Genomic DNA, 8,920 nt, shown 5'->3' on the forward strand with positions numbered 1-8,920 from the left:
ATATTTAATGAAAAAATAAGTAAAGATAATGTGCTCTTAAGTTAAACTGCTTAAGTTTCAAATTGTGGAACTTCCACTTATGGACCATATGGCTTTGGCAATTTTTTCTTTTTTTTTTTGTCATTTTGGGTTTTTTTTTTCTTTTTGAGACAGGGTCTCTCTGTAGCCCCAGCTGGCCTGGAACTTGCTATGTAGCCCAGGCTGGCCTTGAACTCACAGGGATCTGCCTGCCTCTGCCTCTGGAGTGCTGGGACTAAAAGCATGCACCACCACGCCTGGTCTGGCTGTGGCAGTTTTGTTGGTCTTTTTGAGCTGGGATTTCTTCAACTATAAAATGTAGACAAAAATAGTACCTACCTTATGAAGTTCCAGAAAATAAGAAGAGCATACAGGGAAAAAAAAAAAATGCACACAAACGTGCTCTGACACATTTCAAATGGGCAAAAAATTTTAAGTAGTATCGCTATTACTCTCAAGTGTGTCTCAAATGTTAAAACTGAGAAAAACATTCTTTCCAAAACATATTTTGTTATTCATGTATCTGAGTGTTCTGCCAGCATGGTAAGTTTAAGTGTACCATGTGCATGCAGTACCCACCGAGGCAGAAATTTCCCTAGAGCTGGAGTGGTTGTTAGGGTTGTGGGGAAAGAACATTTACTCACTGTAGGTGGGAGTACAGATTGGTGCGCCCACTATGGAATCAGTGTGGAGGTTCCTCAAAAAGTTAGAAGTAGGCCGGGCATGGTGGTGCACGCCCTTAATCCCAGCACTTGGGAGGCAGAGGCATGCGGATCTCTGTGATTCAAGGCCAGCCAGGTCTACATAGTGAGTTCCAGGCCAGCTGGGGCTACAGGGAGACCCTGTCTCAAAAAGACAAAAAAAAAGTTAGAAGTAGATCTCCCACATGACCCAGCCATAGCCCTCTTGAGCATATACCCACAGGACTCTATATTCTACTACACAGATGCCTGATTATCCATGTTCGCTATTCTATTCACAATAGCCAGGAAACAGAAACAACCTAGATATCCATAAATGATGAATGGATTATCAAAGTATGGTACATTTATAAAATGGAATTTTATTCAATGTTTAAAAAAACAAAATTATGAAACTCACAGGTATATGGACAGAACTGGAAACAATCGTCCTAAGTGTGGTAACCCAGACTCACAAAGAAAAACACCGTGTGTTCTCTCTAGTCAGTGAATGCTAGCTTTGAATCTTGACATATGCATATTTCAATTGGAAAATCCATAGAGGCCAGAAACTAGTGAGGGGCCATATTGGGGAAGGCTTCATGGGAAGGGAGACAGGATGCAGTAATATAAAGCAGCACAACAGAGTAATGGAGTAGGAAGGGTAAAATGGGGTGGGGAATGGGAGGACAGGGCAGAGGAGGGAAGTATGGGGAGTGATAACTAACACTAAAGGCCTTCTGAAAAGTCTATTTTCATATGGAAACCTACCACTATAGAGGCTTCTTAAGGATATACACATTCAATATAAAGAGTTTAAATAAGGCATGGTGGTGAACACCTTTAATTGTAGCATTTGGGAGACAGAGATTGTGAGATTGAGGCTAGCCTGGTCTACATAGCAGTTCCAGGTCAGCTGGGACTAGAGGGAGACACAAGAAAAGAGTTCAAATGGAATTGCCCTATAACGGGGACAATGTCCTTACCAAACACAAATAGGCTAGCAAATGAAAAGCCCAATGCTGGGGCTGGAGAGATGGCTTGGCGGTTAAGAGCACTGACTGCTCTTGCAGAGGACCCAGGTTCGAGTCCCAGCACCCACATGGCGGCTACAAACCATCCTTAATTCCAGTTCCAGAAGAATCCAAAGCCCTCTTCTGACCTCCACAGCACTGCACGACATGGGTGCGCTCACATACATGCAGGCAATACACTCATCCACATAAAATAAAAATATTAAAAAAAAAAAAGCCCAATACCAGGAATAGACTCTCTTGAAACTGTTGACCAGAGGTCCCACAGATCTTTAAAAAACACTGGCTAGTAGGGCGTGGTGGTACACGCCTTTAATCCCAGCACTTGGGAGGCAGCAGCAGGCAGATCTTTGTGAGTTCAAAGCCAGCCTGGTCTACATAGTGAGTTCCAGGGCAGCTGGGGCTACAGGTAGACCCTGTCTCAAAAAGACAAAAAAAAAAAACAACAACAACAACAAAAAAACCCCAAAACTGGCTATTGCCCTGCTTGTTGGTTACTTACCAGAACTTGACAATAAGACCCTATTGCTGGAAGAAATCAAGCTGATACTGATTTCAAAGCTTTATCTCTACTGGCTAGCTTTATTATGCTGAAAGGTGCAATGCATGCTCCCAAAAGAGAAAAGTAATTATCAACCTTACCCAGCTGTGAGCCCTGTGAGCTACAATAACAAATGGCCTGGCAAGATATTCCTACGATGGGGTAGTGGCATGAATGTTATAGGAGTAAACAACTACTTTCTGTGCAGAGAAGAGACTGCAGAGTGCTTAGTCCTGAACAGAAGACTTATCTCAAGCCCTCGCCTCCCAAGGCTCAAGGATCACTGAAGAGAAAGCGGAAACACTGTAAGAGCCAGAGGTGGTGGATGACTACAAGGAAACAGTGTTTTCCAGATAGCACGGCAGTTACTCATATGAATTCATAGCAGTTGTGACTGGATGCACAAGACCTAAATAAGCTCAAGCCAGACAAATTCCCAGCACAGAGTGTGGGAGGTTGGTAAAAAGCCCCAACCCTAGCTGAGGAACTATTGGCAGAGGATAGCTGCAGAGAGAGACAAGGTTAGTTCCCTTTAGGAGTATAACACTACCCGGGCGTGGTGGTGCACTTTTAGTCCCAGAGGCATGTGGATCTCTGTGAGTTCAAGGCCAGCCTGGTCTACATAGTAAGTTCAGGTCAGCTGGGACTACAGGGAGACCGTCTCAAAAAAGACAAAAAAAAAAAAAAAAAAAAGAGTGTAACACTGGGCAGGCTGACCAAACTGCAGGGGTTGGACCCATGCCAATGGATATTTGGGGAACACATTTAGACTTCACAGGCCTTTAAAAAAGGGGGGGCATGAAATTTGGTGGAGGCAAGAAAGGGGGGATTGCAGATGGGAAGGGGTACTGATATAATCAAAATATGTCATGAAATTCTCAAAAATTTAATAAAAATATTTTTTAAATTTTATTTACTTGTATTTTATGTATATGAGTATTTTATCTGCAGGCACGTCCACCACATGCATGCAGTGCCTGCGGAGGATAGAAAAGGGTGTCAGATCTCCTGGAATTAGAGCTATTAGAATTACAGCTTTAGCTGTTGTGGGTGCTGGAAATTAAACCTGAGTCCTCTGAAAGAATAGTAAGTGTTCTTAACTGCTGAGCCATCTTTCCAACCCCAAGAAAAACATCAACTTCATCTTTTATAAGCCTTTTATATTCTAATACATCTTTTATAACCTATCATAAATTACAATTTTTTTTTTTTTTGAGACAGGGTCTCCCGGTACCTCCAGCTGGTCTAGAACTCATTAGACGACCAGGATGGCCTTGAATTCACAGAGTGCTGGGATTAAAGGCATGCACCACCACGCCCAGCTTTAAAATTATACTCTATTTTTGAATTATCTATTCCAGTCAAAATTTCAGTTAACAGGGTAGACGAGATGGTTCAGTGGGTAAAGGCACTTGCCACCAAGTTGATGATCTGAGTTCCATCTCAGGAACCCACATTAGAAGGAGAGGACTTCCTTGTGTCATGCAATGCCCTCAGAGGTCAGAAGAGGGCACTGGATTTCCTGGAACTGGAGTTACAGGTGGTTGTGCCATGTGGGTGCTGGGATTCAAATCCAGGACTTTTGCAAGAGCAGCCAGCACTGCTCTTCTCTGAGCCATCTCTTCAGCCCCAAGTTTTTAAAGAATTTCCTTTTAAAAAGTTTTTATTTACTTATTTATTTTTATTTTTTTGGTCTTTTTAAGACAGGGTCTCCCTGTAGGCCCAGCTGGCCTGGAACTCACTATGTAGACCAGGCTGGCCTTGAACTCGCAGAGATCCTCCTGCCTCTGCCTCCCAAGTACTGGGACTAAAGGTATGCACCACCACAACGGCTTAAAAAGTATTTTTTATGGGGCTGGAGAGATGGCTCAGCAGGTAAAAGCCCTGACTGCTTTTACGGAGGACCTGGGTTCAAATCCCAGCACCCATATGACAGCTAACCACCACCCATAATTCCAGTTCCAGGGATCCGATGCCCTCTTTTGCCCTCCATCGGCAATGCACTGCATGACACAGGTGCTCTGACATACACTCATACACATAAATAAAAAATTTTTTTAAGCATTTTTTATTTAATTTATTTATTGGGGGAGGGGCACTCATGTGTGCCACCATGCCATGTGGAAGTCAGAGAACAATTTGTAGGAGTCAGTTCCTTCCTTCCATACTTGTGTCCCCAGGATCAAACTCAGATTGTTAAGCTTGAAGGCAAGTACCTTTACCTGCTAAGCCATCTCTCTAGCCCTTATTTTCAATTTGATTAGTAACTTCTTTATATTTAATTATTTGGGGGGGGTGACACTCACAGGCCACAGTGCACCTGTGGAGGTCAGAGAACCACTTTCAGAGAGTCAGTTCTTTCTGTCTACCATGTGAGTTCCAGGACTGAACTCAGCTCATCAGGCTTGGTAGCACATGCTTTTACTGGCTGAGCCACCTCACTGGCCCATATATTCTCTTTTTAGGGTGTATATTGATATATCATACCTCTATACAATTATACTGAGGTGGTTTTTTTTTTAAAGCTTACTTGTCTACTAGATTTATTCAATTTATTCTATTTTGAGATGTCTCCTACTATCAATGTCTTTATGATTCATTTTATTTTATGTGTCTGAGTATGTGTGCATATGTGCATGTGTGAGTGGCCAGAACAGGGAGAAAAGGAAAAGAGGCGGAATGGAAAAAGGAAAAGAGAAGAAGAGCAAAAAGAAAAGGATGTTCATGAGGCAACTTTCTGTAAAGTCCTTAGGTAACCAAGGGGTGGAGAGGGGAGCTGATTCCAGGAGAAATTAGCTGTGCTCAAACAGTACGAACACTCAAATCCACCCTTCTACTTCCAGGGAGGGGAGACGGGATAAAGTTCAGTTAGCCCCCAATGGCCAATGGTCTCTTGTCAACCATGCCTACATAATGACCCAAAAACGGATAGCATTTAGAAGCCCTGGTGGTAGCTGAACATATGAAGGCTTCCAGGAAAATGAATAGGATACATTCACAGGCCAGAAAGGTTAAAAGGCTCCAATTCCACATGGACAGATGTTCCTACGCTTGGCATCTTCCAAACTTCTTACTGTGTATTGCCTCATATGGCGGATTATATTTTTAGAGTGTCCTCTGGAATAAACAGGTAAACATGTTCCTGTCGGCTCTGTTGTTAGAGCAAATAAACTGAACACCAGAAGGGGGTTATGAGAAGCCCTATTTACAGCTGCACAATCAGAAGCAAGGGTTAATAAGAAGTATGTGCTCTCCTTTAGTCTTATGGGACTGAATCCTCAAACTGCAAGATGGAACATTATCTCTAGGTAGCTAATGTCAGAACTGGTTTGAACTAGAAGATGCTCTTCCAGTTGTTTGCACAAAACTTGGTTGCTTCTTTAATGTTGGGGAAAATTCTCTAAATTCTGTAGGGTCACAGAACATGTGGTTTTATAGATATAAAAATGACTGTTTTTTCTGCTCACCTCCAGCCTCACTGTGTCTAGATTTGTACAGCATTAAGGTCACTTCTGTTTCAGGACTGCTTGTTACTGTTTATCTACTCTGGACTGCTCTTCTGACCTTCATATGGTTGCTTCTCTCCACTGAGCTTTAAGGGAAATGTGACCTCTTCAAAAAGTTTTTCCTAGCCAGAAAACTGGTGCATTCCTGTAATCCAAGCGCTTAGGAAAAAGAGGTTGGAGGATCTGGAGTTCAAAGTCATCCTAGGCTCCACAGAAAGTTCAGGGTCAGTCAGGACTAAGGGATACTCTGTCTCAAAAAGCCAAAATAGATCTTTCCTTACTATCCTATCTAAAAGAGCTAGTGTCGTCCTTCTCTTCCTTTCACATCACCCCTATTATTTTGTATTTTCACATTCTATTTTATGAGAAGTCTTGGGGTTTTTTTTTGTTTTGTTTGCTTTTTGATGGGGCTAGAGATCAAAACTCAGTACCTTGAACCCAGGGCCTCACATATGGCAGGCAAAAGCTCTACCACAGAGCTACCCCTCCAGCTCTAATAGTCTGTTCCAATGTCCCCACAGGCAAGTAGCACTTATCACTCTCTGATTAGATTTTATTTACTGTCTGATTTGTAAGTCCTATAAGAGAGTCTTACCATATCACTGACTAGAAAACTGCTTAGTATACAGTAATAACAACTCAGCTGGAGAGATGTGGGTAAAGAAAGTGCTTGGTCTGCCTGACGTTGATACCTAGGACCCATGGAAATGGCTGGGTGTGGTAGGACATGCATGTACTCCCAGGACTGGGGAGGACTGGGATTCCTGGGGCTCCTGGGCAAGCTAGGCTACTGAGACACTGTCTCAAAAAACAAGGTGGATAGCTCCTGAGGAACAACACTGGAGATTGTTCTCTGGCCTCCACACCATGTTCACATACAAAAAATAGAAACAGAAAAAAAAAAAGCAACTCAGTAAATATTGAAAGATGGAATGTACAGTAAAAACCAATTCTGGATTTCCCTTCCTTTATCCCTCCCTCCCTCCCTCCCTCCCTACCTTCCCTCCCTCTTTTAAATTTTTGAGACAAGTTGTCCCTATAGCCCCAGATGGCCTGGAACTTACTATGTAGACCAGGCAGGCCTTGATCTCACAGACAAGATCATCTACCTCTGCTTCCTGAGTTCTGGGATTAAAGATGTGCATCACCATGCCCAGTGTAAGGATTTCACATTTCCTGAACCCAGAAAAACAGCACTAGTATGGTATGCACATATTAAGACACAGTTCAGGAGTCCTGGCTGGCCTTGAACTCATGATCCTCTTGCTTCAGTCTCCTACAACTATGATTACAGACCTGTGCCACCACACATGACAAGAATTTTTAGATCTTATCAGTAGTTACCTTTATATCCTTAAAAGCACTCATTACTCTGGTATTACTATATAAAACAAACATCCTCTCATGAAAAATTCATGGGGGGGGCAACAAGAAATGTATACTACAAATCAGGTAGTGAAAAATACTAAGATGGAAAATAAAGAGGTAAGAGGAGCCAGGAGTTATAGCACAGCCTTGAAATCTGATCCCTGGAGATGCAGAGCCAAGAGAATGATGCACTCAAGGCCAGCCTGGACCACAGAGACAGTGAGGGGGTATTGAGAGTGAGCCTTGCATACATCATTCTAAGATTATTCTATGCACAAAGAATGGGAAATCAGAAATCCTTGAGGCAATAATGAGTGCTGCAAGAAAGCTAACAGGCTGGAAGTATGCCTGAAGGGAGGAAGTACAAAGCACTGAAAAATTCAGAAATGAATGGCTTTGTTATCATTTTATCTGTTGAAATAGTGACTAATGACTAGGGGCTAGAGCGATGGCTCAGAGGTTAAGAGCACTGGCTAAAGTCCAGCATGGTGGTATACCCCTTTAATCCCAGTACTCAGGAGGCAGAGGCAGGCAGATCTCTGTGAGTTCAAGGCCAGCCTGGTCTACATAGTGAGTTCCAGGACAGCTGGGGCTACAAGCAGACCCTGTCTCAAAAAGATTAAAAAAAAAACCTGAAATGCACATTTGGTATTAATATAAATCATAACAATTACCATTTTACTGTGTGCTTACAATGTGCTTAGTGGTTTCTGTTAGGGCTCAGATAGCCCTGCGCCCTCACCAACAGGGCCTCATGGACCTCACAAACCCCTTAGAAAAGGGAACCCACTTAATAAGCACCCTGGTCTTTGAAGTTAAGAGAAGCAGACTTTTCTCCACTGTTTAGCCAACACAGCAGACTTCCCCTTTGATCTCTAAAGAGGGCAGCTTTTAACAGTCCTGCTCTCATGCTCCCCCGCTCCCCCCGCAATCTTAAAAAAAAAAGAAATGTATCTTCCTACCTTCTACACCCCCAGAATCCTCCCCCTATAAAAGACCCCAGCTCACGACCCAGGGGCAGACATTTTCCCTGCCAGGAAGGGAATCTGTCCCAGGTGTTCCTTTGCTAATAAACTCTATTCCCCTGGAGTTTTATCTGTGTCCTGGTGCTTTTTCCCAATCAACCGGATTCATCCATCGGCTGCTTTACCTATCAGTTTCCTAGTATAATCTCATTTTATCCTCCAAAAAAATAAATACCTTTTCTATTTTATAGAAAAGGAGACTGAAATTCAGGGGAACCAAGTAACTTTGCTCAAGTTATTGCTGGTTAAGTTACCAAACTAGGCTCTGATCCAGGTCTGACTCTAGCTTATTTCTCAGGTTTGTTCACTCCAATTAGCCTTCCTACTTGTACAAAATTATCCCCAGGGCTGGGGATATGGCTCAGTTGTAGAATACTTTCCAAGCATGCACAAAGCCCTGAGTTTGATCCTCAGTACTTCATAAACCAGGCATGGTGGCTCACAACTGCATGCCCAGTACTCTGAAGTGGAAGCAAAAGGATCCAGAGTTCAAGGTCATCCTTGGCTGTACAGTGAGTTGCATGCTAGCTAATGATATCTCAGAAAAATTAAAGTAAAAATAAATTTTAAACCAACTGATCATTACCCAAGATTTATCTGCATGACACACAGTAATTAAAAATGCCAGAATGGTGGAACTAACCTTCTTGGATGTTTAACAGACATACCTTGAGATCTATACTAATTGGGTCAGAGGGACACAAAGGACACTTTTTGCTCCTTGCCCTCCTAGGTCGATTAGTTCCCA

The 8,920-nt window shown here is 42.7% G+C and overlaps 1 protein-coding gene across 4 annotated transcripts in view; it reads right to left on the reverse strand.

Moving 5' to 3' along the window:
* The window catches only part of Senp5 (SUMO specific peptidase 5), a 62,983-nt gene that overhangs the window by 12,356 nt on the left and 41,707 nt on the right, over positions 1-8,920 (reverse strand). The gene's annotated exons all lie outside the window — the stretch shown is intronic.

The sequence above is a fragment of the Nannospalax galili genome, unplaced genomic scaffold (genome assembly GCF_000622305.1).
Source record: "Nannospalax galili isolate Female #2095 unplaced genomic scaffold, S.galili_v1.0 scaffold598, whole genome shotgun sequence".
Lineage (NCBI taxonomy): Eukaryota > Metazoa > Chordata > Mammalia > Rodentia > Spalacidae > Nannospalax > Nannospalax galili.